The sequence below is a fragment of the Columba livia genome, chromosome 12, assembly GCF_036013475.1.
Source record: "Columba livia isolate bColLiv1 breed racing homer chromosome 12, bColLiv1.pat.W.v2, whole genome shotgun sequence".
In the NCBI taxonomy this organism is placed as follows: Eukaryota; Metazoa; Chordata; class Aves; order Columbiformes; family Columbidae; genus Columba; species Columba livia.
Genome location: NC_088613.1, coordinates 3,124,960 through 3,133,823, shown reverse-complemented (window position 1 = coordinate 3,133,823; position 8,864 = coordinate 3,124,960). Strand labels below are relative to the sequence as shown.

The 8,864-nt window shown below is 45.7% G+C and overlaps 1 long non-coding RNA gene across 1 annotated transcript in view; it reads right to left on the bottom strand.

The window, feature by feature from the left end:
- Positions 1–1,644: 1,644 nt before the first annotated feature.
- Positions 1,645–8,864, bottom strand: part of LOC110355665 (uncharacterized) — a 52,702-nt gene continuing 45,482 nt past the window's right edge. The window contains exons 8-9 of the long non-coding RNA XR_010475610.1: positions 3,865–4,061; positions 1,645–1,808 (exon numbers count right to left, since the gene is read on the bottom strand). This is a non-coding gene — a long non-coding RNA (uncharacterized LOC110355665). The remainder of the gene's footprint in view (positions 1,809–3,864; positions 4,062–8,864) is intronic.

Genomic DNA, 8,864 nt, shown 5'->3' with positions numbered 1-8,864 from the left:
AAACAAGAGATGGTGAAGGTGGGGAGAGGAGGGAGAAGATAAAGTTATATTAGTCCTTACTTTTTATATTCCTAAAATACATTCATTATAATTTTTCTTCCTCTTAGTGCCTCAGATTTATAGGCTTTGGGAAGGTTGAATTTAAGGAGAATGAACGTGGCCAAAAATGCTTTAATATATGCTCCACAGGGCAAGAGGGGAGACCTGAACACCTCTGCCTGCACATCCCCAACATGGTTGGGACAGGAGCTACCAATTTGTTGTCCCCTCTTAGAGAAATGGTATCAATTGCCCAACAGCACAGCACAACTTCTGACAACCTATTTGGGGCAGGAGGTACCAGCTGTGAAGTGTTGGGGTATAACGGGGCTAGGCTCCAAGTGTTCCCATCAGACTGGGTGAGGAAACCCAGGAACCCAGGGGGTTTGGGGATCTTACCCCTCTCTCCTTGTTTTTTCCCCCTTCTCCCCATATCTTCCTAAAAAGTGAAAAACAGAGTTCAGGCCTCATCCGTTCCAGGCACACTTCTGGCACCATCTGAGCCCATGTAACGATAACAACACTGCAGTATGGAAGAGAGCAACCGAAGCCTTAATAGTTGCTGTAAGCAGGTCGGCATAGCAACATCTCCAGAGAGAGCTCTCCATGGGGTCATTTCCATTCACTTTAAAGCCCACTTGGGCTGCTAGAGTGGTGTAAAATGGACTTAGAAAAGCTGTTAATTAGGATTAGCAGCTTCAGGAACATCAAGGCACAGTGCTCCAAGCTGAGCCATTTATCTGAGAGAACTCAGGCCTCTTGACTGCCTTCTGAACCAAGGCACGGGACACCACATTTCAGGGCAGACAGATTTGAAATCATACAGCAGAGCCAACCAGTCATCTATGAGAGAAGGTTCCTACCCCAGCTGCACCTCTCCTGTAATCAGATCACCCTTTGCTGGACTCAAATGGTTGGCAGGTCCAAGGTGCATCAGCCAGCTGTAGAGAAGCAAGGGAGAAGGCATGGACCTGTCTTGTCATTACAAGTTGTATGTGGTGTGAAACCCACAGAGCATATGGTGGGTGCCCCTGTGTGAGGTTTCTGGATGATACATATCATCTGGTCTGTAGGGCTCCAAGAGAATGCAGTCACTGTGGACAAGAATCATAGACTGTCCTGAGTTGGAAGGGACCCACAAGGGTCCCTGCACAGGACAACCCCAAAATTCACACTGTGTGTCTGATGGCATTGTGCAATCATTTCTCAGATACCATCAGAAGTACAAGCTTCCTTGCGTACATCACTCTTCCGGAGAAATACATTAGGTCTGGTCAAAGAAATACCCATGGTAGCAATTCAGGTATTCACACTGCAATCTGTTTTTCAAGATCACAAAATTCAGGGCTGCTGGCAGCCACGCTTTCAGCTGTGTCCATCATAAAGAGAAAGGTCTTTCACTATGTTGACAGCTGGGCAGTATGCAGGCAGATCTGAAATCAATTTTAAGGCAGAACTGGGCCTACACTCTTCTCCCATTTTAGCCACAGAAGCTCCCTGTGGCCTCGAAGAATATATATGGCAACAGAGACCCACCAGGCCAGAAAGCCAGAAATCCCTACCTAAGAGTTTACAGTCAGCATCTTGAAAATGGTAAGTACCTGCTGTGGTCCTTGCCATAATGGAAATCTTCTATTGCTCCTGTCCAGGAAATGTCCTTCACGAACCAGCCAGCCATTCCATCAGAGAGCTTCAGCCAGCCCCTGATAGCGTCCAACAGAGGTCAACAGCTCAGGTAAAAAAACTCAAGACTGTGTGAGAAGAAAAATCTGTAGGAAGAATTTAGTAAGTTAGAACTTTCACATCTCAAAAGAACATGTACAACTCCTGGTGAATAAATCTGTGAGTACGACCATATGTTGGTGCTTTGGCCAAGCAGGTTGAGTCACAGAATCATAGAACAGGTTGGGTTGGAAGGGACCTTTAAAGGTCATCAGTCCAACCCTCCTGCAATGAGCAGGGACATCTTCACCAGCTCAGGTTGCTCAGAGCCCCATCCAGCCTGGCCTGGGATGCCTGCAGGGATGGTCCATCCACCACCCCTCTGAGCAACCTGGGCCAGGCTCTCACCACCCTCATTGTAAAAAATTTCTTCCTTATATCTAGTCTGAATCTCTCCTCTTTTAGTTTAAAACCATCACCCCTTGTCCTATTGCTACAGGCCCTACTAAAAAGTCTGTCACCATCTTTCTTATAAGCCCCCTTTAAGTACTAAAAGGCCACAATAAACGGTGACACATGGCAAGACTTTTACTTCCATTTTACATAAGTAAAAGAAGAAAGCAGCAATCGCATTTTTGTAACTCTCTACTTAGACACTTTGTACACACTCTTCTGAGATTGATGACCCAGTTATGCCAAATGCATAAAATAACTATCCCTTTCCCCAAATGTTTGCCACCGTGCCCAATACGACCACCCCTTCCCACACCCTCAAAACCAAGCCAAAGAGAACACAAGAGTTCTTGTGATCAGTGCAAATCAAGCCAGGGTGGCTACATATATATGATGTCAAATGATACGAAAACAGCCTAATGGCTGTAGAACAGAGAACATGTTTTGGCCAGATCTTCAGATCCATATGTCCAAACCACAAGGCATTTTCAATGGCATTAATTTTGCTGCTTCCTACCACATATTTCAAATAATGGCTTGATCACCAATTTTCACTGCGCAAAAAGGAAGATAAAAACTTGCTCTTTGCTGATACATTTTGAAGAACTATTTCTGATTTCTTTGACCAAATTTTCAGGACAAATACATTGTCCTTGAGATAAGTTGTATTTGATCTGCATTGATATTCACAAAGTAACCCACTTCTCTCTGGCTGAAGTGACTGAAATGTTTGCTACAGAGACTTCAGATAAGCCATTAATACATTTTGCTGGGTTTAGGGGCCATAGGGTCACCATTCCATGTGGACTATAGGTAGCCAGCATTTCTACAGTGTTTAGGACCTGAATTTAAATTCAGCACCAGTACATATGTTTATATTAGGGAAAAACTTTGCAGATTGAAACATAGTTCAGCATATTTCTAACATCATTTCCTGAACCTCAAAATTTGGTCTAAAGGGAGGTCCAAGCAGGGCCAGCGTGTCACATCTGAGGAAGATCTGCTCTTCCACTTGGTGCACAGAGACTACAGGCTTATGCAAAAGAATTAGTTGTTGGCTTCTCCAGAGTTTTTCAAGAAACAGAACACAGCAGATTTTATACTGGATTAATTCCAATGATAGGTCATGTGTTGTCTTGCCAACATCATTATCAGACTCAATAGCGTGAGTCTTTGTAGTCATAAAAAGCAAGACCACCAAGAACTGTCACCTTTGAAGCTGAACTAAGGGCATAAAGTTCTGGCACATGCTATGAAGTCTTATAGATCTTATTGAATTTTGACTGATCTTATAGAATCACAGCTCACAACATCTTGATTGATCTTATAGAATCACAGCTCACAACATCTTATACATCGATCCCCACTCTTTGTTAGCTAAAGAAATAGAAACATCTAGTTTGGACCTCTTGGGATCCAAAAATACCGAAAACTGAGTCCACATACACTGTCCCATTGGTGAAAAGATGGTTAAAAAGCAATGGGACCCCAGAACAGAACTCCAGAAGGGAAACTCCATGAATTCACCTTGTCCCTGGTGCCCGCCACCTTCTTTCTGCTCTGTGATTCATTAAATTTAGGCTACTGCCCTTGCAAACCAGAAATCTTTATTAAGTGATGTGCAGAAACCATCCAAAGACACAGGAGGTTGCTCACTCTCTTTGTTCCATAAGTCACACACACACAAATACACTCTTTGCCACCAACTACCTCTTGCAGAAGCATCTTTCACCTGCTGATGGTCCAGGTTTCTCTTAAAGGAAAGAATTTGTCCTGGTGACTCTTGAAAACCCCAAGTCAGGAGAGGCCTGTAGTGGTGTACAGGCCTGTTTGTTCAGGCTGGGGCACTGGAGCACGTAGGGCACGTTGGTTTTCACCATCTTAGGGCAGCCAGATGTCCAGGCTCTCTAGGAAGTGAGCAGAAACGCATATGGCTGATATGTGCATTTACAGAAAGAAAGAGGAACAGCAGAATACAAGTTTAGAAGAAGCTTTACGCAAAAAGACAGCAGATGAATGAAAGATAAGGCATCTGCTCTCACATGTAGTTCATGACTTTGGATGGAGCAAGCACAGAAAAAGAAAAAAAAAAATAAATCCAAAAATAATGTAAAATTTCGGCCACCTAAAAATGTATCAGAATGAAAACAATTTGTCACTGTGATCAGATTCTAGAGCAAAGCCAGAGCTCTTGTCAGAAGATCAGACTCTTTTTAGGCTGCTTAAAACAGACTCTGTGAGGATGAATCACAAGGGACCTCACTTTCAAGCAAATAAAGAACCTACTGACCCCAAAAGCCACCCATACCAGCTTGTTGTGATATTTCCCACAGCCCAGCCTGGCCAGAATAAGTCAGTGACCCTGGCCCATCCTACTGCACGGAGGCAGCTGAAAACTGCTTCAGAGACCCCTGGTACCTGGGAGCAGATCCCCTTCCCCAGCGATCCTACTGCTCACCCACACTGTGCCCCAGAGGAAATTACTTTATCCCTGTGCTTTATTCAGACATCCTGCTACAGATTACCCCCCAAAGGCACCAAACTGAAGAGCAAATAATTAGATTCAGGCATTGAGACCCTGCATCAGGTAGACCAGGAATAGCTCTAGCCCGCTCCTCCATACAAATGGCATCTCCAGCCAAGGCTTCCCTGAGCCCCGAGATGGGACAGAGACCATGGTGGGACCTGCTCAATGCCTCCTCTCCTCATCTCAGGGACTGCTGCATTGTAAAGGCAGATCATTATACTGCAAAATTTATTTTAGTTATAACTGGAAAAAGTAATCAAAGCAAATGCAACAGCTCAGGAGGAATCAGAGTAGGATTAGACATTTATATGAATAAGAATAGCTTCTGCGCTTTGACTTGCTGCGATAAAAATAATAAGAATTTCAGTTTTCACGCTCCAGGGCAGAAACTTGATCTCTGAACAAGGTGTTAGAAAGAAATTTCCTCTCCCAATAGTAGTCCGCAACCGTGCAGGCAACAGCATAGGGTTTAGTGGTGTCTAGTGGCCATCGCTAGTGACAAAGCTGCCTGGAAGCCCATGGGCTGGTTCAGGAGCCACTGCAGCAGGGAGGACACGAGGCGGGTTGCAGTGTATCAGGCATAAATGAAACAAGCCCATCAGTCTTTGCATTTCCTTGCTAAATCTTAGTCCCTGACAATCAATGAGTTTCTTTACTGGATTCTAGGGATCTCCTTGTTTTGTTTGGTTTGTTTCTGTGTAGAGACAGATCACTGCTACCCCTTCCTTCCTCTACCCCCATGCAAGCTGAGCTGTTAAGCTATAATAGTCTTAGCCCCAGCTGATTAATAAACTGGCTTGAGACTGCTGATCTCTTTGGACCATTAAACCTTTCCCCAGCGACTAGTCATTAATCCCTCAAAGAGTCATCCTAGATGAGGTTGTTGTTAGCCCCATCAATCCTTTTTAAGGCCTCAATTTGCAGCAGAAAGGAGCAGGGAAGGGGGGGACAGTCTGCATTTGTCAGGCAGTGCCATCTGTTCCCCCAGGTTACAGACAGCTACACCAGTCCATGCGTGCCAGTGCTCAGCATTTGCGCCCAGGTGAGGGCTATCACTGTGCAGCACAGACCACCCACCAAAGAGCAAGATAGTACCACACCAGACAACCGGGGTATTAAACAAGACCAGGAGGAAAAGCTGACGTTTGTTTCCTTGATTGTAATGCATTTGGGTGGGACAAAAGGCATCGTAATGTATAGTTACCACAGGAATACCTGCCGTACTGATTTCAGCAGAAATGCTGTCAAAGAAACACATTTAGGACTTGAACTACCCAGAGCATTACTACCTATAGGCCTGAGCAAATCCCTTTGTTTTCTCAGCTTCTGTTTCTAATCCCAATGTCTTCGTTAGTAAAATAGTCCATATCTCCAGCCAGAAGACTGGATTTGCCTTAATGATGACTCTGGAAAGTGACATTTAAGCCACCCTGGTGACAGTCCCTACCCCGCTCTTTCAGCTTCTTCCCCCACTGTCAGCACACTAGCCCTGATTATCTTTCCTTAGCTCTTCCAGGACTTTTTGATATCATTAAATCTCATGACTGTGAGCCATGCCTAGGGGCTTGGAAAGAGGGTTGTGTCAGCAGAGGTGCTAAACCTCACATTGGACCCTCCAAAGGTTCTGCAGCACAGAAATTACATCTGCAAAACCACAGTCAAACGTTTCTGGATTTTCACCTAAAATCTCCCTCCCCATCTCTGGAAAGTTACAGCTTTTTAACTCTGGATTTTATGTCCATGAGAGGTTCTGAATGAATGAATGGTGCATGATTAAGATCAGGTTTTATAGAAATGAGGTCATATAAGCCTGTCAGCTGGAACCAAGCTACAGAGCAAAGTGTGCCCCAATCTGGCCTGCACTACTGCATATGGCACTGCTGCTATTGGTCTGCTGGAGCAATCACAGAAGAGAAGGGAGGGAAGGATGATGCCAGTACACAACTTATGCTATGGACAACTGTTATCTTCTGCAGCTGGTGGTGTCAAGGATGGCTGCTGTTGAAGCCCAGTGATCAGGCAACATAATAGAAAATAGATTCAAAGTTTAAATTGGTAGTCTGACTTAACCGTCATGCTACTGCTCCTGCAGCTTGTCCAAAACGGACAATGAGAGGGCAAACCTCTGGCACTAGCACACCTTGGAAGAAGACATCCCCATCTCAGCCAAAGAGCTGGTCACTGCTATGTTCTTCATTAGACTTCCCATGTGTCTGTGTCTCAGCTACCAGCTATGATTTGGAAATGATCATGCCAGTTCTGTCCTTTCAGTGTGAGACTTCTTATACCACAAAATATGTCTTACCATTAACACGCAAAACTTGTGCATGTTCCCATCAGAGGGCCTGGCATGCTGCTTTGCTACCAGCACAGTGCATGACTTGCAAGAGCACATCACCAGATTAACATGAACGTGAGTCTTTGGAAGTCATTTGGCTTTAGCAATGGCTTGGCTGGTTCTGAGCACACCAAGCGTAGCCAAAAACAGCTGGACTCCATGGGGAGTGGGGAAGAAAGAAAACAACCACACACACATGCAAAAACCATCAGTCAGGCTCCTTTTAAATGATTAATGCAGTGCACAGTAAAAGGCTTTTCAGCTCTCAGATCTTCACATGATTATATAAACCTGAACTTGGCTACCGAGGACCTCTGTTTGTTTGTGGGCATTAATAGCTGCTGTGGTGTTATAATTAGAGCAGAGAATGAGGAGTCCCATGGGGAAATGGAGGAAACCCCACATCGCTCAAGCCATTTAAACATTCAGGGAGATAAAACACCACAGAGGAGTTCTGGAGGGAGCAGTGCTCAGGGGAGGGAGGGGTTACAGCCACCACAAAAGTTGTTTCTGCCTCTCTTGGGCCCATATAATTAATTATGGCTATTAATTATTTAGGATGCCACAGTAATAATTAGTGCAATAATTATCTCAGCCACTAAAATAACCCCTTCCAGCCCCAGAAGATCTCACAGGACCTCACAGATTCCCATGCAGTCTCTGGCCTCCCTGCCTGTGGTCTTAGACTCCCTGCTGCACCCTTCAGAAAGCAAAGGCTGGTGGCCCCAGCAGGGAGAAGGGACCACCCCAGCCAAGGTCCCACCACCCTCCAGATATGTGAAAAAGGGCCTGGGGTGGAGGGCAGTGGGTGCTGCTCCCTCAAAGGAGAGTAGCAGGGAGCACATGGTTTGGATGCTGCGGCTTTCCTGGGAAGACTCGCTGGGTGCCAGCATGGAGTGGAGAAGGTCCCTGAGGACCTGCTAAACCAAAGCCTCTCTAGGGAAAATGGGGAGCTACGGTGTGGTCCAGCTGGCCCTGTTCCTCAGCCCTCTCTTGGGCACCTGTCCAAGAAGAACTTGCATGCAGCCCCAAATTCATTCCCAAATAATGACTTTCCCCAAATCCACCACCTGTTTTTATGCTAGTGACTCCCACGGCCTGTCACGGGACTGCTCACGTTTGCAGCACGCTGCTGTGATTTCTCCATAGGTTGTCCCTGGCTGTGGGCATCACAGGCCAAGAGACACCTGAGGACATTGCACTGATGACAGAGGTTTTGCTTCATCTCAGGGCCTTGTAAGCAACTACATTCCCCAGTGAGCAGCCAACAGCCAGAGGTCACTTCCCATCCCACAGCCTCCCACCTCCATCCACCCACCAGGTGACCCCAAAGGATGGGAATGACCCCACTCCTTTCCAGCCCCTCTCCTTCCCATCACATCAAGTGGCACCTCACTCATTAAGGATTTAACTCAACCAAAAATTAACATATTTCACAACGCCCACACCCTGAAGAAACGCTAGCAGGCACACACCATCAAAGAAATAACTCTGAAAAACAAGAATCAGCTCTCCTTCTCCACATCCAGCCTCTCCTTCCTCCTTCAGACAAGTTCTGACTGCTGCTCACAGCATCCACGGTCCTCGTTACGACCCAGCCGGCCGCATCGCCCAGCCTCCCAGGGGCTTGCGTAATGGGGAAGTGTCAGAGATTAGAGACAAGAGAGCAGCGACTGCAATATAAAAGCAAACTGAATAATTAAAGAGAGGAGCTGTTCCTCGCAGAGAACAAAATGAAAGAGTTGTGTGATTTGAGCAGAAGTGACCTTTACACTTCATTACAAGGAGGTGGCGTCCTTATAGGGTTATTAATATTTCCAGCTGAATTAGCTTGGGTTAAAAATG